Source organism: Carlito syrichta, unplaced genomic scaffold, assembly GCF_000164805.1.
Source record: "Carlito syrichta isolate Samal-C Ts95f unplaced genomic scaffold, Tarsius_syrichta-2.0.1 Scaffold301826, whole genome shotgun sequence".
NCBI classification, from domain to species: domain Eukaryota; kingdom Metazoa; phylum Chordata; class Mammalia; order Primates; family Tarsiidae; genus Carlito; species Carlito syrichta.
Genome location: NW_007245922.1, coordinates 83,017 through 107,010, shown reverse-complemented (window position 1 = coordinate 107,010; position 23,994 = coordinate 83,017). Strand labels below are relative to the sequence as shown.

Below are 23,994 nucleotides of genomic sequence, written 5' to 3'. Positions count from 1 at the left end.
AAAATTAAAAGAGCTGCACACCTCTTTTGTTGGTATTGGCAAAAGGTAATATTAAGCCTACACTTGAATAATGATCTTTTAATCTTTCTGTTTTATGAATGTACTCTAATAAGTATGAGTAAAGTATCTGAAGCCAAGCTCTGGTGCCAGCAACCAGAAGGCAAAAATCCTCGCATTCTGTGTTCAGATCTTTGATTTGAAGTACCTTGTTCTCTGGACAAGATGTTTTATAAGTAGATGCTGACACCTGAGCCAAAAGTATGGTGCTTTTGTGATGCGTTCAAGCGCCTCCAAGGGATGAGGTTGAAATAATTCACTTCATTAAACTGTTATCCATTTAGAAGTAAATTCAATCCAAACTACATTTCCTCTGCTGGACTTTCTCTCTCTCTTTTTAAACTGTACTTTCCCATTAACACCAAGGCTAACACCTTGATTTTTGTTTTAATTTGAACTGACATTTTCAGTCTAACTTTATGATGAAAGGGCAATATTTCGGTTGAATTACAATTATAAATATGATGACTAATATCAAAATTAAGAAAGGGTGAGTAAGATAACTTAATCTACTTCAAGAATTGGTTTTAGGGTAATTGTTGTTTATCTTCATTTTTAGTCTTTTTTTTTTGACAAGAAGGTTTCAAGTACCTAATATAAAGTTGAATGAGAGCACCTTAGAAGATCATTCCAATGATCAATCGAGCATTTGATCACCTGCTCTATTTCAAAATGTATTATAAAAGTAAGTCTAAACTCTGTTAGAAAGTTGCACCTACTTATTCTTTATTTCTAGAGGGTAGGAATTGCTGACACACACACAAACTTTTTCATCTCTATCAAAGCACATTTTCAGAACATAAACAATATTCTCAACCAATGAAAGACCATAGATTTTAAAGTCAACACCAACATAATTACTTTACTTGATAAGAAAAGTATCGTGGCCGAAAAATAGCAGTATCAGAGCTGAACATATAATTTTTCTGTCTCGTTCTTCCTTTATCAGAGTAGAAACACTAAAAGTATTGCTAAGTGCTATAACATTCGCATTTACACTGAGTGACATAAAATTCAGCTTTGTTTACCTATAAATCAGAATTTTATACTTGAATTAACTTTTGTATTTGAAATAAATATTGCAAACATTTATTAACTACATATTGACACAATTTAATGCAATTGTTATCAAAACCATAATAAGATTTTTAAGGACTTGGCAATAATATTCTAAAGTTCATCTGGAAGAGTAAATGTGAGAATAACAAGAAAAATTGCTTAAAAATGAGAGATATCTTATTATTAAAACAATTAGCAAGGAAAGAAGATGAAACAGACAGAAATTCTAGAAATTAATCTACGCAATGACAACAGGTAACTAAAAATATCAGTAAGAATATTATTTAGTGCAAAAAAGGAAATGAGTTATCAAGCTATGAAAATACATGGAAGAACCTTAAATGCACATTATTAAGTAAGAGATGCCGACCTGAAAAGGCTATATACTGTATAATCCCAACTACATGACATTTATATGACATTAGGACAAAATGATAGAGACAATAAAGACATCAGTGATTACCAGGGTTTCAAGGGAGGAAGGGATGAATAGGCAGAGCACAGAAGACTTTTAGGGACTATGTCACTATTGTCATTGTAGTCCGATGTCAGGAGCCACAAAAACAACTCAGATTATTCACTAAGCTTATCATTTTGTTAAGACTTAAATCCTCTGTAATATCTATTAAGTAATGCTGATTGTGCTTGCAGACTGCCTCATGCCAGTGCATTGATTTTATTGTATTGGCCTGAGATAACACAAAATAATTCACATGATCTGCATACTGGCATTTCCTATCTGTTCAGCAGTGAGTTAGAGAGAAAGACTATATAAAGTTCAACATTCCCAAAAGAAAACCTCTGGGTTATACTAAAAAAGACCCGCCAGGCTGCTAATGGTACTCTAGGGGCCTGAGACATTATAAGGTCTGTTCTCCCTGGTGCCAAGTTGTACATGAGGAACAGGGAATAGAGGCAGCAACATCAATTCTTTCAAAACACCACTGATGGGTTAGCCTGGCCACACAGAATTACAGCAGCTGTCACCTACCTAATTTACTAGCCATCATCTACCTAATTACAGACATTTCATGCTCAGGAATCCTAAGCAGAATTCTGAAAACCTGTCAACCTCCTGAATAGCAATGTTTATGACTGCTACGACATATTAGGGTGTCCACAATTCTACTAATGCTGGGCATCAGGCATGAGTGTTGGTTTCAATTATTGCTCATTCATTGCTACAGAAGGGAAGGAACAGCTGACATCACTGAGTGTCTACTGCCAGGACTCAGGCTCTTCGGCCTCATGAACTCATTTAATTGGGGTGTGCTAATCTTGGCACATTTCTAATGGTGAGCTGGAGCTGGCTTGCACCATCTCAGGAGCTGACTCTGTGCATTTTCCCCTCCTCAGGCTGCAGAGAGCTATCCCTTCGGGAACTTGAAATTCACCATGGCAAGAGTGTCTATACTATGCACATGCTGTAAATTGGAGCCTTCTTTTTTTTTTTTAAAGAGCCGATTACTAAACATTTACCAATACACTACCATATATATCCTGTAGTGGTTTTCATTTACATTTTTATTTTTACACTAAAAAACAAAAAAATTCCACAGATTGCCTGATTTTTAAATCAATGCCAACTCTGCTACTTCCTAGCTATGAAGCTTCAGGCAATTTACTTAAATTTCTCTTGTGTTTCAGTTATAAAACATGAATGGTAATAACACCTCTTCATGGAGTTGTAAGAAGTGAATGAAATAATCTGCAAAAGCTGGGCGTGGTGGCTCATGCCTGTAATCCCAGCACTTTGCGAGGTGGAGGCGAGAGGATTGCTTGAGCCCACAGGTTCGAGATCAGTCTAGGCAACTTGTCGAGACTTCATCTCTACAATAAATCAAAAAATTAGCTGGGCATGGTGGTGTATGTCTATGGTTCCAGCTATCTGGAAGGCTGAGGTGGAAGGATTGTCTGAGCCCAGCAGGTTGAGGCTGCAGAGGCCATGAACATGTCATTGCATTCCAGCCTGGGCGACAGAGTGAGACTCTGACTCAGAAAAAAAAAAGAATCTGCAAAATGCTTACTATTATTATGCATCCTCTTCTAAGTTTGTCTCCAAGTTACTCTGTGAGGGAAAACAGATGAGGGTGCACCGTGTATCCAGGAGAACATTAACATACTCCACAAGCAGGTTCAGGGTACTTAAGTCCCAACCGTTCCAGTTCTGAGACTGATTTGAATTCTGACACCATTTTAGTCAAAACTCCTATGAAAAGGTTTGCTAATTTTTCATCAAAGGATTAAGAGTATTGGTGGAGAGAGGAAGGCACAACTAAAAAAAATTTTTAAATCAACAAAATAGAAGCAAAAATATACAGGTTTACATTGCAAAATGAATTTTACAATATGTCCTTATTGGAAATGTAGCCTATACCTAAATACAAGTTAAGAGAATGATCCAATATCACAATTACTAAGATAAGTGACAAAAATACTTGAGATATTGATATAAAGTGAAGGAATGGGGGTCAGTCCTGATGATTTGACAAACTATGGAGAGCCAGATAGGGTGTCAAGTTTGTGCTAAGTTATAATTAACACAAACTTGGACCTCAAAAGGCCCGGACTTGAGGTTTCCTTTTTCAGATCATGTGAACTTGTGTCTCTGGGAAGATACTCAGGGGTGAAGGTACTTCGGTGTCTAATTTACCTCATGGAATTTTGTGAGAATCAAGAAAGATAGTAGTAGTTTAAAATACACACTCAACACACACATATTGGGGGAAAGCTGGCACACTGAATAGAGTCTATTTCACTCCAAAACTCCACTCCACTGAGGTTCACTGAAAACAGCAGTAAAAAGATTTTTTTTTAAAAAAGTAAAAACCCACAACGGTGGGGAGAACTGGAACAGCAACAGAATTTGGGGACTGGAAAGCAAATGTTAAAGTAGTAAAATGACATCTGGGCCACTGTCACAAAGACAATGAGTGAAAGCTGAAGGAATTCAAAGGAAGGTTTAAAATGTCAATTGATATTGAATTGGGATGAAAAAGCTACTTGTCCTCAAACCCCAATCTTGGGGCATACTAATGCTGTCAACTACACAGGTTCTGAAAGATGGTCCTGGGATCAACATGTCATCAGGGAACTTTCTGGAAATGTAAATTCTTAAGCTCTATCTATACTTGTGAATCTAACACTCTGAGGGTTGTACCAAGCATTCCATGCTTTAATAAGCTTGCCAGTAGGTAGCAGGTATAAAGAAAGGGTTGCCAATTGGGTCCCATTCTTCACTGACCTAACACCAACACTAGGGAATAGTAATACAGAATCATCAGACACAGAAGCATCCCTAAGCTGTAGACCTAAAACCTCAACAACAAAACATTGTTAAGATTTTTCCTCAGAAATCAGAAGAGTTTTGGAATAAGAATTTTAAGTGACAAAGCATCTAGCACTTAACATTTACATATGCCTAAATGGTTTTTATGATACAAAATTATTTCTAAAATCTTTAGAAAGCTTATGGAAAATGGTTTTTTATTACAAACACAATACCGTCATTTATGAAGAAACAAGAAAATAAATCAAAAAGCTCTATCATGAACCAACAGGACTTCTGATGTCTACTATGTCTACTAATCCTTGCAATTGCAAAATCTCTTGGATCCAAGATTCAGAAACCAAAAGAGATAACCCAGTCACTTTGGCTAGATAAGGTGTCTGCAACCTTTTTATGTAAAAGGACAGACAGAAAATATTTTAGGCTTTGTGAACTGTACAATCTCTGTCACAACTACTCAACAAATAAGTATGGCTATGTTTCAATAAAACTTTATAAACACAGGCTACAAACCAGATTTGACTTGTGAGCTATAGTTTGCTGACCTCCTGAACTAAACTATGAACCATCAGAACTCATTCTTGGAACAAAATGTTGAAGAGTACTTTCAAAGACTATAGATGACCAGTTTCCCATGTTTGGCTGGTCTGTTAATCTGTACTACAGTTGGCAAATCATTTATGCAGGTGATTTTTAATTCAATTGCTTCTTGCCAACTTCAGATTTCTCCACCTCCCCTAACATGTGAAAAAAGACACTTTATGCTTAAAAATGAACAAACTGAAAAATGCTAATAAGACAAAGGGTAGAGAAATTTGTTTTGATTGGAGCAAAGCTTTATCTGTGATGCTAGTTTTATTAAATCTCCACAAGAAAAAGATTTTCTAAATTCCATCTGACACATAAAACACTAAGAAGTCCAAGAGTGTTCCATGAATTAAAGAGAAAAGATCTTGAAAACTGCTAAGAGAGTAGCTTTGAAGTGTTCTCACTACCAAAAAAAAAATTGATAATTATGTGAGGTAATGCATATGTTAATTAACTTGATTCAGTCATTCCATAATGTGTACATATTTCAAGACATGTTGCACATGATTAATACATACAATTTTGTCAATTAAAAAAATAAATTCTAGAAATTTTTAAAAAAAATAGTCATGATGGCCAAAACTAATAGATCTGACTAGGAGAAAAGAATTGGAAAATACAGATGGTCCCAGACTTATGCTTGACTAACAATTTCTCGAATTTGTATTGGGATCTAACTTTATTGTAAATTGAGGAGCATTTGTACTAACTTCTTTTACTAGAGTTAATATTATTTCTTAAAACATCATTCTACGTTTTAGAAGATATCTGTTTAAAACATTAAATATCTCTTCTTACCATTAAAATTTAGCTCATGAATATAAAAATATTTGGTAGTAGCTGAATTGTGCCTTTCTAAAAACTTTTTTCCATCAGTACTTGAGAAATAATCAAGAATAGCCTATATAAACTGAATTAGAAACTCTAGGACATGTCATTGATATGCACATGGTGATTGCTGATAGTTCTCTGTTTTTCTGAAGATTTCATTATTATTTGCTATTTAAATAATGTAAAACAATGGATTTAGAAAATATGAAGAACTCATTGCCTAGTCCTAAATCCTCAAGACTTTCTATTTTTTTAAAAAACTTTGTAATTTTTTTTTTTTTAGTTGGAGTCTCACTCTGTCTCCCAGACTGGAGTGCAGTGGCCACTCCCGGCCACCGCAGCCTCTACCTGCTGGGCTCCGGCGATCCTTCCGCCTCAGCCTTCCAAGTAGCTGGAACTACAGGCACGCGCTACCACGCCCGGCTCATTTTTTATTTATTGTAGAGATGAGGCCTCGCCAAGTTGCCCAGGCGGGTCTCAAACAAACTTTGTAATTTTACATTTTATATTTAAATCTGTGATCTATTTTGGGTTAATTTTGCATAAGGCATAAGTTTAGAGGTTCATTGCTTTGTATATTGATATCCAATTGCTTGAGCACCATTTATTGTAAAGGCTATTCTCTTTTCATTGAATTGCTTTTGTCAAAAATAAGTTGGGCATAAAAAAGAGGGCAAAGGTAAACTAACTCTATTTTTAATTCTGTTAGATTGTTGGCATTAATAAATTAGCCGGGCTTGGTGGCTCAGCCTGTAATCCCACGCTTTGCAGGCTGAGGTGAGTGGATTGCCTGAGCCCTTGGGTTTGAGACCCACCTGGGCAACTTGGCGAGACCTCATCTCTACAATAAATAAAAAAAATCAGCCGGGCATGGTAGCGCGCGCCTGTAATTCTGGCTACTCGGAAGGCTGAGGAGGAAGGATCGCCGTAGCCCAACACTCCAGTCTGGGCGACAGAGTGAGACTCCAACTCAAAAAAAAAGAAACTAAAATGAAGCATTAGAAAAAGGCAGAATTGGCCTTTTTAAAAAATGAGCAATGGGACAAAAGTCTAGAATGAAAGAGCATTCGGGTAACAGGTTCTCTGTGCCCACCACTCTCCCTTTCCCTCTTCCTGTGCAGTTGCTTCATCTTTGTAAATCTAAGCAACACTGTACTGTATTCAGTATTCATTCTGGCATTTCTTCACTAGTATTTGTCTTTTAAATGTTTTATTTTGGAATGATTTTAAATTTGCAGAAAAGTTACAAAAATACTATAGGGAGCTCCCACATACCCTTCACCCAAGACTTCCTCCAGTTTTCACCAGTTTTTTTTAGACACTGACAAAACAAGGCATTTTTATCCTAAACTTTAATTGCTTATAGTGCCAGTTGAAAAAAAATAGACATTTGGAAATAAATTCAAATGCCAAATCTGTAGTTATTGGTTAAAACAACTCTGTAGTACATTCAAACTTACTATTCTAAACATGAAAATCTAGTCAGCAAATCACCCTTCAGTTCCCAGATCAAGTGTCACCTCAGATTAGGCACACACCTTGTCACTTTCTAGAACAACATTCTTTCCTTTTCCATCACAGCACTAGTCTCACTCAATAATAGTCTGTGTCCTGGCTTACTCTTACTGTCCATCCCAAGACACCTCACCTGTCCTGTTTCTTGCTTTCCTTGTTATAACACCACAGTGCAGAATAATGTGTGGTGGATACTGAGTAGATACTCAACAGACTTTGCTGGATGAATGAATGAATGAATGCCTACATGAATGAGCAAATACTTTAGCTATAGCAGGGATGAGGTCAGACACATGATCAAAGACACATCTATTTAGATGACTGCTGGTACTGAAATTTTAAACCCTTAAATGATTATCAGTGACCATACATAGTTGAAGTTTTGGGGAACCTGTGTGTTAGTCCATCATCTTCATAGTTACTTCTCCCTGGAACAAAGTTTAAAATTGCTACTTTGAAAGTCAAACCTTTCAAAGTAGCTCTTGTTGCTGGCTCACTGTAATATTAAATAAAGTTAAAATTTAAATCACTCTCAAAGTCGAGCTAATTAAAACATTAACCATTCTTCCATATGTAAAAATACATTTGGAAAAAAACTCATAAATATTGAATTCCAACTTTATGGTAGTTTGGGAACAAGACATTTTGAGAAGACAGTTTACTAGTTTAAAAGTCTAAAGGGGGAATGATGCAGCTCTCCTTCTTTCTCATTGCTTGCTTCTGAGATTCAGGTTCAGGGAATGATCTCATTGTGGAAAAAAATAAGGATGGATGGATGGATAAAAAAAGGAGGGAAAGAAGGAAGGAAGCAAGCAGAGACTACTTGTTCTCATATTTTCTATGAACACATATTCTTCCAGGGCTAAATTATACAATGTATCCAGAAATCAAAGCACTTGATTACATGACCAAAGGAAAATAAAATTGTTCCAAAATAAGCACCATAAATATTCATTTATCAAAGAAAAAGAATCAAGAAGATGAAAACACTGAGGCATCTTCAGACTCTCTGCTTCATGTACAGCATGACTCTTTCTTTTGTTTCTGGACCTGCACTGTGATGAGGGGTGGAGACTAATAAATGCATTCAATATGGCACAGACTGATCTACCATCCAGAGAGTTCAATAATCTCATGGTCACTCTTGGAACATCTCCTGGATAGGAGGTAGTAAGTTGCAAAATACTCAAATTATCTGGTGAACTAAAGATTAATAGGCCGAATCTCACTGCCAAGAAACATATCACCATTAACACTAAAAATGGAATTGGGGGAAAAGTTCACCTCTGACTTCATGCAAAAATTTTGAAAGACTAAAACGCAATGGCTCATCCCTATAATCCCAGCACTGCAGTGAGCTGTGATCACACCACTTCATTCCGGTCAGGTAACAGACCAAGACCTTGTCATTTAAAAATACAATAATAATTATTATAATAGTAGTAGTAATAATAATAAGAAGAAGATGTTAAAAAAACAACAACCTTGTAGTTAATGCCTTACTATGTTTGCTCTACATAAAACAATAATTAGTAGTCGTAATGCTGAGATTATTAATTTGAAACTATTTTATGTACCTAAAGGATAAAGTAAATAAGTTTATAATGCTATATATATTTTTTGAGTTGGGGTCTCCCTCTGTCACTAAGGCTAAAGTGCAGTGGCACAATCACGGCTCACTGCAGCCTTGACTTCCTAGGCTCACGTGAACCTTCTGCCTCAGCCTCCTGAGCAGCTAGGACTACACAAAAGTGCCACTATGCACCCCCTCCTTTTTTTTTTTTGTTAGAGATGATGTCTGCTATGTTGACTGGGCTGATCTTGAACACCTGGGTTCAAACAATCCTCCTGCCTCAGCCTCACAAAGTGCTGGGAATACAGGTGTGAGCAACTGCCCCAGCCTATAATGCTATTTTGAACCAAGAGTTTCAGTGTAAGAGAAGAGAAATATCAATATAAAAAAAATTAAAATTTTATAAAGTTAACTTAGGAAAACCAGTATGAACTCATTTTTTTTTTCTTTTTGGAGGTATGTATTTTCTACCCTGTACCCTGAAAAGACCTGAAAACACTGACAACTGATGCGAATGAGCACGCCTGTAATGCCCAGACTAGATTCCATTCTCTACTAAAAGGTACCATAGCTCTGTGAAATAGTTGGTTTTTAGACTGGCTATGAAATGCACAGGAGGAGTCTGGGACAACATGCATTCAGAGGCAGAATCAAAGAAATTAATAGGACAGGGCTGCTTCTGGAATATTCTGCATCTTGAGCTGGGTGCTGATTACATGGGTGTGTTCAGTATGTGAAAATTCATTTTGAGTCACATGTGATAGGTTCTCTTTTCCAAGAGAACACTGCAATTAAGTAAGATATAACATATATATTTTGAAATCCATGAATTTATAATGATTCTTAAGAAAAAAGGAAACTTTGTCCCCCCAAAAAAGCAACAACAACAAAAAATTATTTATCATCTTTTGAAGAAACTGAAGCACCAACTCTGAAGTTGTCAATTATAAGGGAAATATTAACCAATTACCCTGTCTTTCTTGTATGAACCATACTTCAGGATCACCAAATACCAGTTGATGAGGAAATTTTTTTTTTTTTTTGAGTCTGCACTCCAGACTGGAGTGCAATGGCATGATCATAGCTCATCATAGCTTTAGCTTCTACCTCCTGAGAAGCTGGGCCTACAGGCATGAGCCATCACACCTAGCTAGCTTTAATTTTAATTTTTTGTAGAGATGAAGTCTTACTATTGTTGCCCAAGGTGGTCTCGAACTCCTGGACTGAAGCACTCCCCCTATCTCAGCTTCCCAAAGTGCTGGGATTATAGGCATGAGCCACCACACCCTGACAGAAATTTCTTTTTTCTTTTTTTTTTTTTGAGTTGAAGTCTCACTCTGTCACCCAGGCTGGAGTGCAGTGGCTGGGAGCAGTGGCTGCTCTCGGCCACTGCAGCCTCGACCTGCTGGGCTCTGGCGATCCTTCTGCCTCAGCCTTCCAAGTAGCTGGAACTACCATGCCTGGCTAATTTTTTGATTTGTTGTAGAGATGAGGTCTCGCCAAGTTGCCCAGGCGGGTCTCGAACCCGCGGGCTCAGGCAATCCACTCACCTCAGCCTCCCAAAGTGTGGGATTACAGGCTGAGCCACCAAGCCCAGCTCACAAATTTCTTAATAAAATAATCCCAGCTAATAAATATAGAAGGAACGGTAGGATTGGGAGGAGATCGTCATTTTTTAATAACCCCTAATGAAATAATGTATTTAAGCAATGATTAGTGGTGGACAAAATCATTAGGTGAAAAAAATCTAATAGGTTAACTTCATAATAGAGGGATAAGGATGTTACTCCCTAAAGCTACTATCCAAACATAGCAACACTGAAGTTGAGGTAACCAGACCATATGTGCCTCCTGAGGTGATACCACATAAAGTAGACAGCACCAAGGAAGCAGAATTCTTGCCAAAAAGGCTAAATCTGAATCCAGTCAAGTCTCTAGATCGAACTTTCAAGTTCTAATGAATTTGGATAATCGAGAAAAAGGTTAACTAACTACAGTAATCCAAACCCAGCATGAGGAATGTACTATTGCCCAAGTAGCTTAGTTTCTTCACGTAAGGGAACTGAAAAAAGGGGAGTATTCCAGATCCAATAACCAAAGAAATGTGTGCACGTCTTCGGATCTGATTCAAATTAAACCAAGTATAGAAAGGCAACTTTGAGACAATCAGGGAAATTTGAATATGGAATGTGTACTAGATGATACCGAAAAAGTATCATTCATATTTTTAGGTGTGACATGCATTATGGCTTTGTAGGAAAATGTGCACATTAAGAGATGCATAGGGGTAGATACGATGTGATGTCTACTTCTAATAACTTCAGAATAAATGGGTGTGTACATATGGGAGTTTTCTATACTATTCTTTTCCCTTTTGTATAAGTTTGAGGGTTTTCTAAATTATTTTTAAATAATTTTTTAAAAAGGACAACAAAATGGGGGAAGGAGAAAATTATGTAGGCGTGATGGCACACTTTGAGAGGCCAAGGCAGGAGGATTACTTGAGGTCAGGAATTTGAGGATTACTTGAGGTCAGGAATTTGATACCAGCCTGAGCAGTGTAGCAAGATACTGTCTCTACAAAATTTTTAAAAATTTTGCCAGTGAGACTTGACAGCAGTGGCAGCAAGCTGGGTGAGTTCAGATCTGATCCACCCTCTTCCCACAGTAGTCTGTGGGGTATCTGACCCATGCTGACAGCAAGTCTATGTGAGAGCATGGGGAGGAGCTGGAGAACAGAGTTGTTCCTTAACACAGCAGTGGCAGATGAAAGGAAGTTGGAGTTACAGGAAAGGCCACAGAGTGAGTTTTGCTTTGGGTTTTTTTTTTAATTTGTTTGTTTTAGTTTTTTTTCTCTTCTGTCTTTCTGTTTTTATTTTGTTTTCATAGTTGCTTTTTTTGTTATTTTAATGCTTTTTTTAGATTTTCTGTTTGTATATGGGTATTTTTGAGGGAGTGTACATAAATAGTGGGGTTTTTGCCAGTTTGCATGTTTGTATGATTGTCTGTTACTTTTTTATCTTTTCTGTCTTTGTTTCTTTCTCTCTTAATTTGTTAGTTGGTATACCAGTCTATTTAGCCTCTTATTCTTCTCTCTCTTCATCTTCCTTTTATCTTCCTCCTTCATTTTTCCATTCTTTTCCTTTTTATCACCTCATTCTGCTTTCAGGGGGTAAACATGTACCCCTACTGCATGGACAGATTGTAAGGTGGTGGGAAGTGGGTTCCAGGGAGCCCACACACCTGTGAGCAGATACTGGAATATTTTCTGAATCACAGCTCCCCCCCAAATTAAACCTCAAAACTGCAAAAAGTACAGCTCTTTCCCCTGCCACAGTTCAGTTTCAGAAATGAACAAAACCAGAGATCTACATAAGGAAGAATAGAAGATTGAGCAAACAGAAGTAAAAGCTACCCTACCATCACTGAACAACAGAATGAAAGAAGAGGTTTAAAAAAAGAGGGGGGGGGAACCTATACAAATGAAGAAAAACTAAATGAAGAAACTCACACAGACCCCTGGGAGGTCAACTACTGGGAATATAGACTACGGAATGTAAACAATGATGAGCACCCTAGAATGACTGGTCTCAAACCACAACCCCAGATATCAAGATAATGACAGAGAGAATAAACAGAAATGAGGAAAAACAAGAGGAAAGAATGAAGGAGTTGATAACTGAGGTGACAGCAATAAAAAATACAGTGAATGAAATAAATAACAAACTGATAAGCATGAAAAGCAGAATTAACCAAGCAGAAGAAAGAATCTCAGAGCTTGAGGACAAAAATATAGAACTAACTCAAACTGTTAAAAACATAGAAAAAAGCTTAAAACAGCAGAACGGAACCTCCAAGAGATAAGCAATTATTTCAAGAGGCTGAACCTAAGATTAATTGGAATCCCTGAGGCAGATAGAGAGACAGAGACTATCATGGAACAAACATTCCATGAAATTATCCAAGAAAACCTCCCTCATCTCATCAGTGACACAACCATTCAAACACACGAGATTCAGAGAACCCCTGTAAGACAACAATTAAGACCAACTCCTAGACACATAGTCATTCGCCCATACAAAGTAGGTATAACAGAAAAAATCCTAATAGCAGCAATAGAGAAAGGTCAGACTACCTACCAAGGGAGACCAATTGGAATAGTAGCAGACTTATCTACAGAAACACTTCATTCAGGCTAGGAGAGCTTGGAGCCCAATCTTCAAAGTTCTCAAGATAAACAATTTCAACCAAGTATTACCTACCCAGCTAAGCTAAGCTTCATCAGTGATGGAAAATTAAAATTCTTCCTAGGCATTTAATTCCTAGGAGTTTACACTGCCTCCAGACCAGCTCTACAAGAAACACGAAAGAAAGTATTGAACACAGAAGAAAGGAAAAAAAGAACAACAATGCCCTTCCCAAGAATACATAGGAAAAAGATTGAAAACACACATGAATCAATCCAAAAATTAAAAAAAAGACAAAAAAATAAACAAACAGCAGAAACAGCAACAAACTCTATAAGAACCTCATGACAAGGATAAACTTTCACATCTCAATAATTAGCCTGAATGTGAATGGACTAAATGCACCAATGAAAAGACACAGAATGGCAAAATGTATAAAATATCATGAGGCAACAATATATTGATCCAAGAGATTCACTCACCAGAAAGGACACTCACAGCTTAAAGTAAGAGGATAGGATACAAAATTTCAGGCAAATGGAACACAAAAGAAAGCAGAAATCGCAATCTTAATATCAGACAAAATACTCTTTAAGCTATCAAAAATTTAAAAAGAGCTGGCTGGGCACGGTGGCTTAAGCCTGTAATTGCACTTTGGGAGGCTAAAGAGAGAGGACTGCCTGAGCCCATGGGTTCAAGACCAGCCTGGGCAATTTGACAAGACCTTATCTCCACAACAAATAAAAAAATTAGTCTGGGTGTGGTAGCACATGCCTGTGGTTCTGGCTACACGGAAGGCTGAGGTGGAAGGATCGCTGGAGCCCAGCAGGTCGAGGTTGCGGTGCCTGGGCGACAGAGTGTGATTCCAACTTTAATTTTTAAAAAAAAATTTAAAAAGATATGGACGATCACTACATAATGATAAAAGGTTCAATCCATCAACAAGAAATATCCATCCTAAACATATATGCACCCAACACAGAAGCACCAACTTTCATAAAGCACCTTCTAGGTAAACTAAAAAAAGATATTGACTCTAACGCTATCATAGCTAGGGACTTAAATACCCTACTTACAACCATAGACAGATCATCAAGACAAAAAAACCAACAAGCAGATCTGGAACCTCAATGTAATGCTTGACCAAATGGACTTAATTGATATCTACAGAACACTCTACTCAAAAACCATGGAATATACATTCTACTCATCACCACATGGAATATACTCAACCATATCCTTGGCCATAAATCAACCATAAATAAATTCCATAAGATTGAAATACCATCAAGCACCTTCTCAGACCTCAGTGGAATAAAAATAACTATCAAAACCAACAAAGTTCCCCCCAAACCCACAAAGACATGGACACTAAATAGCATGATGCTAAACAACACCTGGGTCAACATGGAAATCAAAATAGAAATTAAAAGATACCTGGAAACAAATGAAAATGAAGAAACATCTTATCAAAATCTCTGGGATGCCATGAAGACAGTACCAAGAGGGAAATTCACACTTCTATTTTATGAAGAAAATGGAAAGATCACAAGTTAACAACCTAACAAATCACCTAAGGAAGCTGGAAAAGCAAGATCACAACAACCCTAACTTCAACATAAGAATCCAGATCACCAAAATAAAAACCCAAATTTGGGACACAGAAGACAAAAAGATAAGACCAAAAAAATCAACAAAACAAAAAGTTGGTTCTTTGAAAGGATAAATAAGATGCATGGACCTCTAGCTAGACTAACGAAGAAAAAGAGACAAGTCCAGATAAACACAATCAGAAATGCAAAAGATAAAGTCACAATTGACCCTGAAGAAATACAAAAGATTATCAGAGATTACTATGTACACTTGTATGGAAACAAACTTGAAAACCTAAAGGAAATAGAGGACTTTCTGACATATGCAGTCTCCCCAGGTTGGAACAAGAAGAAATCGAGATCCTATATAAACAAATAACAAACAATCCAGGAAACTGATTATGTCATAAGAAAGCTACCCACACACACACAGACACAAAAGCCCTGGACCAGATGGCTTGCCAGCAAAATTCCACAAAACATACAAGGAGGAACTGATACCAATCCTATTGAAAGTATTCCAGGCAATCAAGAAAGATGGAACTCTTCCCATTTTATGAAGCTAATATCACATTGATACCCAAACCTGGTAAAGATCCAATAGAGAAAGAAAACTACTATCCTTGATGAACATAGAGACTAAAATTCTTAACAAGATCCAAAAAACCAGATCCAACAACATCTTTTTTTTTTGAGTTGGAGTCTCACTCTGTCACCCAGACTGGAGTGCAGTGGCCACTCCTGGCCACCACAGCCTCGACCTGCTGGGCTCCGGCGATCCTTCTGCCTCAGCCTTCCAAGTAGCTGGAATTACAGGCATGAGCTACCACGCCCGGCTGATTTTTTGATTTATTGTAGATATGAGGTCTCGCTGCCCAGGTGGGTCTCGAACCCACGGGCTCAGGCAATCCACTCACCTCAGCCTCCCAAAGGCGCGGGATTACAGGCTGAGCCACCGAGCCCGGCTTCAACAACATCTTATAAATCATCCACCACAACCAAGTAGGCTTCATCTACGGGATGCAGGGCTGGCTCAACATTCACAAGACCATAAACGTAATTAAATACATCAACAGTTGTAAAAACAAAAGCCGCATGATTATATCATTAGACATTGGAAAAGCTTTTGATAAAATCCAGTACACCTTCTTGATAAAAACCCTCAAACAGTTAGGCATAGATGGAACATATCTCAAAATAGTAAGAGCCATCTACGAGAAACCCAAGCCAACATACTAACAGACAGAAATTGGAACCATTTCCCCTGAAAACTGTAACAAGACAAGGATGCCTACTCTCACTCCTCCATTTCAACATAGTTTTGGAAGTACTAGCTAGAGAAATCAGACAAGAGAAGGAGGTCAGGGATATCTAAATAGGAAAAGAGGAAGTCAAATTATCCCTCTTTGCAGACAACGTGATTCTATACGTCGAAAACCCAAGAAAATCTGTCAAAGACCTCCTTGCACTGATAAAGGACTTTGGCAAAGTCTCAGAGTATAAAATAAACATGCAGAAGGTAGCCACATTACTATACACCAACAATAAAGACAGAAATCCAAATAAAAAGCACACTCCCATTCACAATAGTCACAAACAAAATGAAATACCTTGGCATCTTCCTAACCAGAGAAGCGAAAGACTTTTACAAGAAAAACTACAAAACACTGCTCAGAGAAATCAAAGACGACACACAAACATATGGAAAAATACTCCATGCTCATGGATTGGAAGAATCAACATTGTTAAGATGTCCATTCTACCTAAGGCAATCTACAGATTTAACACAATACCCATTAAATTACCAGCAGCATTCTTCCTAGACCTGGAAATGACAATACAGGAATTCATATGGAAACATAAATGACCACAAATAGCCAAAACAATCCTCAGCCAAAAAAAAAAAAAAAGCAGGAGGTATCATATTCTCAGACTTTAAACTTTATTATAAAGCTACAATTACCAAAACAACCTGGTACTGGTACAAGAACAGGCATATAGACCAATGGAATGGGATACAGATTCCAGCAGCAAAACATCAATTTCTCAATCAACTCGTCTTCAACAAAGCCTCCACCAACAACTAATGGGGAAAGGAGAACCTATTCAGTAAACAGTGCTTGGAAAATTGGCTGACCACATGCAGAAGATTAAAACAAGATCCCTACCTATCACCATACACAAAAAGTCAACTCTAAATGGATCAAAGACCTAAACACAAAACTTCAAACTACAAGAAGTTTAGAAAATGCAGGAGACATCCTATGGAAATTGGAACTGGCAACTAATTCCTGATCAAAACCCCAAGTGCCCATGCCATAAAGATAAGATAGACAAGTGGGATCTCATCAAACTGATGAGTTTCTGCAAAGCAAAAGAAGCCATCAAGAGAGCAGGGAGTCAGCTCCCAGACTGGGAAAAAATATTTGCTAACTGTATATCTGACAAAGGCCTAATATCTAGGATCTACAAGGAACTCAAATGTACCAAAAGGAAAAAAACAAACAGCCCCATTACAAAGTGAGCAAAAGATATGAATAGACACTTCTCAAACCAAGACAGACGAACAGCTAACAGATACATGAGAAAAATGTTCAGCCTCACTAGTTATCAAAGAAATGCAAATTAAAACCACACTGAGATACCACCTAACTCCAGTCAGGATGGCCATCATCAATAACTCAAAAAACAACAGATGCTGGAGAGGATGTAGCAAAAAGAGAACACTTCTACACTGTTGGTGGAAGTGTAAACTTATATAACCTCTGTGGAAAACTGGTGATTCCTAAAAGATCTAAAAATCAACCTTCCATACAACCCCGCAATCCCCCTCTGAGAATATACCTGGAGGAACTCAAATCACTCTATGAAAAAGATACCATCACAGACATGTTTATTGCAGCATTGTTCACAATAGCAAAAGCATGAAAACAACCGTGCTGCCATTGAAAGACATATACACAATGGAATATTGCGCAGTTACAAAGGACATTATGAATTTCACAGCAACTTGGATGGACTTAGAGTCTATAATACTGAGTGATCTATCACAGAAACAAAGAACTGAGTATCATATGTTTTCACTCATAAGCGGACCTTGAACAATTATTGTAATACCACAAGAAACGATTGGCAGTAGTGGGAAACTCCTGGGGGGAGGGGGATAAGATTGGCAGTAGTGGGAAACTGCCAGGGGAGGGGGGGTACACCTCATCAACAAGGGTACCTACATAATGAACATTTGTTTACTTTACCCTAAATTGTACCCCACATCTTTAAAATTTATAAAAATCATCAACTGGTAAATGGAATAAACATATTGTTATATACTCATGCAATATAATACTACTCAGCAATAAAAAGAAACACATTACTGATAAACAAATAACATGACGAAATCTCTAAATCATTATGCTAAATAAGATATCAAACAAAAAAAGAAAAAGACTACATACTATAAGGTGTCAGTTATATGAATTCTAGAAAAGGCAGAACTAAAGTTACAGAAGGCAAAGGACTAGAAAAAAGGATTACTGAAATGGATGCAAGAGAACCTTTTACAACGATAGAAACGTTCTATGTATGTCATAGTTTTTATGGTAGTTATGCCACCGCATATATTTGTCAAATTTCATCAAATTGTATGTTTCATTACTGAATAATGTCCAATTATAAAAGACTTCATTAAATAAATTATGGTATGTCTACAAGATGGATTGCTATGAAACTATTTAAAAGAATGTCGAAGCCAGGCTCGGTGGCTCAGCCTGTATTCCCACGTCTTTGGGAGGTTGAGGTGAGTGGATTGCCTGAGTCCACGGGTTCGAGACCCGCCTGGGCAACTTGGTGAGACCTCATCTCTACAATAAATAAAAAATTAGCCGGGCGTGGTAGCGCGGGCCTGTAGTTCCAGATACTTGGAAGGCTGAGGTGGCAGGATCACCGGAACCCAGCAGGTCGAGGCTGCGGTGGCCGGGAGCAGCCACTGCACTCCAGTCTGGGCGACGGAGTGAGACTCCAACTCAAAAAAAAAAAAAAAAGAATGTCATTGTTAAGTACTTAGTGAGACAGAAAGATATATAGTTATTTTTAGGTAGACAAAAAGGAAAATAAAAACAAACTTTGCCAGTCATGGTGTCCTGTGCCTGTAGTCTTAGCTACTCAGGAGGCTAAGGCAGGAGGATAGCTTGAGCTTACGTGTTTGAGACTGCAATGATCTTTGATTGTGCCACAGTACTCTAGTCTGGGCAACAGAGCAAGACCTTGTCTCTTAAAAAAAAAAATTTTTTTTTTAAATAAATCAATAAGTTATCTTAATAAACAAATAAAACTTTTCTTCCTCCCTATTATTTACCTATGAAAACCTTGGCATTAATAGTGTACTCCCTTTTTTATTTAATTACCTATACAGTTCTGCTTTTATAGCATAAGTATTTAGTATACAATTTATTTTTCAGAGCTGGTCTAAATATTTCAGATGCTTGAGGAACTCATTTACTAAAAAATTCTCACCTAGCAGAATGAAAAAGAAAATGCACAGAGAAGAGCTGGCCTGGAACACAGTTTTTCTCTCTGGACAAAGAATGTTCCTTCTTCCCTTGTCCTCATTTTTTAAAAGGGAGTGAGAAAGAAGTTTTGGGATCTCATGCCTCATCCTTGGAGAATGGAGCTGGCTACTTTCTCCTACTACTTCCCCTTGGGTCCCTCAGCTCTTGGTATAAGGTGCCCCTTGAGCAGGAGAGACACCTTTCAATCTGAGACAAAACCCAGGACAGGAAAAAAGAGGGCAAGTAAAAGAAGAGTATTCGCACTGCCAATTCTTCCTTGGTATTTCCTCTATTTCTACTACCCATGGTGGAAGTCTCATGACTCCTGCAACATATAAAAGGGAGAAAATGTCAGCTTTCATACCATGTCAGGGTTGAATACTTTTTGGACTCTTCCAAGTTTTGCCTACATGTTATATTTGCTGACTGGTTAGCTGATTTGCTGAGTTTACCCTTTAAACACACACACACACACACACACACACACACACACAGACGTCAACCTATTTTATATGTCAATAATGACTTCTAAGCCCTCTCAACATTTTTTCCATTGTTTTTAGTCCTGGTTATCATTTCCTCAGGAAGTTAAGGGGAACAGAATGTGGAACTGATAACAGAAACTCCAAGAAAAGGAGATAAAGGAGCTTTCTATGACCAATGAACAATAAAAGCAAACAAATTTCATTAAAAACAGAGATGTCAATCACCCAAATTTCCCTTTCAAAACAGAGTTTAATTTCTTTCTCATATAGTCAAGTCACATCTCAGCCAATGTGTGGACACAGACTTCCAGATATTATATTTCTGTGAATTTACACTTGACAGTTAAAGAGGTTCACGTACATTTCATCTTTGCATGTGGTCAAGTACCAAGAGATACTTTGTATGAAATAATAAATGCTAAAATAATGGCAGAGAATAAATAGTAACAGAGTGTTACATTAAAGTACATGAAAGTGACTTCATGTAAGGAAAGGAGAAGAAATTGACACTGAAAGCAGGACTCTTGAACTCAAAAGCTTACATGTGCCAGGCAAGTACCATAAATCCATTAGGCTGGTTGGGTTAAATATGTAGGAAATGCTAAAGATTAGCAAACTGCAGTCCTTGGGACAGAAAAAAGACCAATCTAAGAGATTCTATGAAGCAAAATAATGTAGGCAGAAGGACACTAATAAAATCCAACCCAGTGCCTTCTTTCTTGTTTGCCTCAACATTTAAAAATGAATACCAATTAGGAAGAGATTTACAATTTATCTGATTTATCTAGGGGAAAAAATGGATATCCTGAGGCCTAAAATCTGCCTACGCAACAGGCACTACCAGTTGGAATCTAAATGGGTTGTGGAAAAACTTCTGTAAACCTTAGGTTTTCGTATTTTTTGTTAAAAAAGCAAAAAAGAACCATTGCTTTTCAAAGCTTGTCAGTGTCCCCACATTTGAGATTAGCTAATGTAAACAGAGAAGTGCTATGCCATAAGAACCCTATGATTTGAAATGCTTCCATGGCTAAAGTACTTTATTACCATGTAAAAGTTTGGTTCAATATCAAAATAAGAGGAACATTACTAATAAATTTCACTTCACAGTAATATATAGCAATCAAAGATAGGGAAAGACAAGTTTTATGATTAACTATGATCCACTGTGCTTGAAGAGATGTCTAATTCTGATGGCAAGATTTCTCAGTGTCAAAAGCTATACACCTGTTGAGGCCTCAGCTCACAGAGTCACCCTGGTGTCCATCATGAGTGAAGAACTAGAAAATGGACTCCAAATCCCTACTGGTGTCATTTGAAAAGAAGCCTACTCAATGAGACAGTTTTACATTCCTGGGACCAAAACAATTTGATTAGGCAATGGAACTCTTATATCATGAAATATCAGACTCTGAGATGACAATCTCAGTGTCTGGAAAAAACACTTCAGCTCACGTCACTATAAAAGTCAAATCGCCTAGCTAAAACCAATGGGCCATCTTAGTTTGGAGAAGTCCTCCTTCTTCATAGGTAAGCCTGGCAGGTGTCAAGTTAACTCAGAAGATCATTATTCTCAAAGCTCAAATATTTTGTATGAAATAACAAATGCTAAAATAATGGCAGAGAATAAATAGTAACAGAGTGTTAAGTTAAAGTACATGAAAGTGACTTCATGTAAGGAAAGGAGAAGAAATTGACAAAGCAGGATTCTTGAACTCAAAAGCTTACATATGTCAAGTACCATAAATCCATAAGGTTGGTTGGGATAAATATGTAGGAAATGCTAAAGACTAGCAAACTGCAGTCCTTGGAATAAAAGTAAGACTCAAATCTTTCTTCTGAGATAAGCAAACTATCGGATCCATTGATTTTTATGTGACGTTTCCAGATCTTCAAATATTGGCAATTACTTTTTTAAAAAAAGAAAATGTTCACATTTTTAAAAAATGTTAGCCTAAAATTTGGCCTGTGGGCTACCAGCTTGCAAGCTTTAATCTAAAATGTAGTTTTAAACAATGCTGTAATAAACAGAAAGATTCTTATATAACAATGATTATGCTAAGTTATGAAGCCTTAGTTTCTGCTTTTCCAAGAGGGACCACTCCATGTAAGGAAAGGATGGAAGTGATATCAGAACACATAGGGAGTTTTCCCAAGTTATCACTGCCTCTACCACCACCACCCCTGTACCCAGGGCAAATAAGAATTTCAGTAGAGAATACCCAGCTTGCAAAAGCTTCCTAAGAGCACTAATACTACCTCTCACCCTGGAGATCACTGACCTTGAGAAAGTAGAAAGCTTCAGACAACCGGGAGGGGTCTACATTATGAAGACCAAACTCACTGGGCCTAAGATGTCACATAGCATATGTGAAGTAGCTCTTAAAATAACAACTGCAAATATCAAAGATGACAAGGAGACCACAGTAAGTAAGTACTGATAGCACTAAATTAGTCATTTTTATCTTACAGGAAAAGAGAAAACAATCAATTGTGTGATTGTTTACTATGGAGAATTATAAAAAGCGGATGCATTTTAGGAATGTGTGTGTATGTAGACACATGTGAGTTTGTGTATATGCATATAAAAAAAGCAAGGATAACTTCTAGGTCATTTTAGGATTAGGTTTGCATACTCATTACTCAAGAAAGGGAGGGTACTGTCATACTTCCACATGATGCCAGACTACAGACAGAAAATAGAAAAAGGTTAACAAATATTTCCAAATGTTTTCTGCTTCCTATCCTATCCTTAAAACAACAACATCAAAAAACTTTTTTATTAAGATGACTAAATGTAATGAGGATCATTACATTATTTAAAAATCTGATGTACAAATAAAAGACATAAAGAAACATCTTTCTGTGACTTGGTAATGTCTCACTAACTTTTGCTATCATTAAGCTGCCTGATCTAACAATCCTGCTTGTAATTTTTAAGCTTGTGTTCTTCTAACCCACCTTATACCTTGGAGTCAAAGTCTTCTAGGTTGGCTTTATGGTCAAAGTAGTTCTGCAGTAGTTTATCCTCAGATGCCTGCAGCTTTTCTCCTTGGGACACAATGTCTATGGCCCTTCTGGGACTATCTGGGTAAACTGTAGGGATGGTTCCTTAATTTCCTTTCTGTTGTTGTTTTCCCTGCAAGTGGCAGAACCTGAAAAAGAGATTACAATCATATAGCGCATCTCTATAGAACTCTGGTGACTCTCTCAGGAGGACTGCCTGTGGACAATCAGAAAATTACTACCAATTTATCTTTTGAAGGAAAAGTTCATATAGTTAGGTGTCTCAGCTATTTACCTTCTTTGCTCAAGTGTATGTAACCTCAAAGATGTAACCTCCACAATCAGTAACATTCATAATATCTTATCCAGAGTTTGAAGTAAGAAGAGTTTTAACTGATATAGCAAATATTTTCTAAAAGCGTACCAAATATATTTTCCAGAATCACATTTAGCCATTCAATTACATGTAAACCTCAACAGAATTTTTACAAATAGTAAGAATGAAGTGGTTACATCACACATGCACATAAATGCACAATCCCTAGTGCCCTGATAAATACCCAGTAATAGTCTCCAATTTTCTGTAGAAGAGGAAAATTGTTCCCAAACTCCTAGAACAATCCTCACAAAAAGAACTGACTACATGCACTATCAAAGAATACAGTTTTCAACCTGACGTAATTTCTCAAAAAGCAAAGAAAGAGTATGCTATGGTTTGAATGTGATTTGTTTGGCCCTAACAAGTTACATGTTGAAATTTAATTCCCAGCATTGGAGGTGGGGCGTGGTGGGAGATATTTGGGTCATGAGGTGCATCCCTCATGAATAGCATGGCACCGTTCTCATGGGAGTGAGTTCTCACTCTTAGTTCCTGTAATAACTGGTTGTTAAAAAGACCCTGACACCTCCTCTCTCTCAAGACTCTGGCACAATTTTTCTCTCTCTCTTGCCATATGTTCTCTGTACACACCAGTTCCCCTTCGCTTTCCACCATGAATGGAAGCAGTCTGAGGCCTTCCCCAGAACCAGATGCTGGTGCCATGCTTCTTCTACAGCCTGTAGAACTGTGAGCTGAAGAAACCTCTTTTCTTTATAAATTACGTAGCCTCAGGGATTCCTTAATAACAACACAAATGGACAAAAACACAGTATTTTATGAGAAAATAAATAAGTTCATTGTAAGAAAAAAAGGGAGAAAACCTGACAAGTAATCCAAAGTAGGAGCTATATTATTTACTCTATGATCTGAAACATGACAGTTTTCTCTT

The 23,994-nt window shown here is 37.3% G+C and overlaps 1 protein-coding gene across 4 annotated transcripts in view; it reads right to left on the bottom strand.

Moving 5' to 3' along the window:
• The window catches only part of OSBPL6 (oxysterol binding protein like 6), a 112,070-nt gene extending 89,190 nt beyond the window's left edge, over window positions 1-22,880 (bottom strand). For all 4 annotated transcript variants that reach the window (XM_008055334.1, XM_008055335.1, XM_021711033.1 and 1 more), the window contains exon 1: window positions 22,682-22,880. The gene's annotated coding sequence lies outside the window, so the exon portion shown is untranslated. The remainder of the gene's footprint in view (window positions 1-22,681) is intronic.
• Between the last annotated feature and the right edge of the window lie 1,114 nt (window positions 22,881-23,994).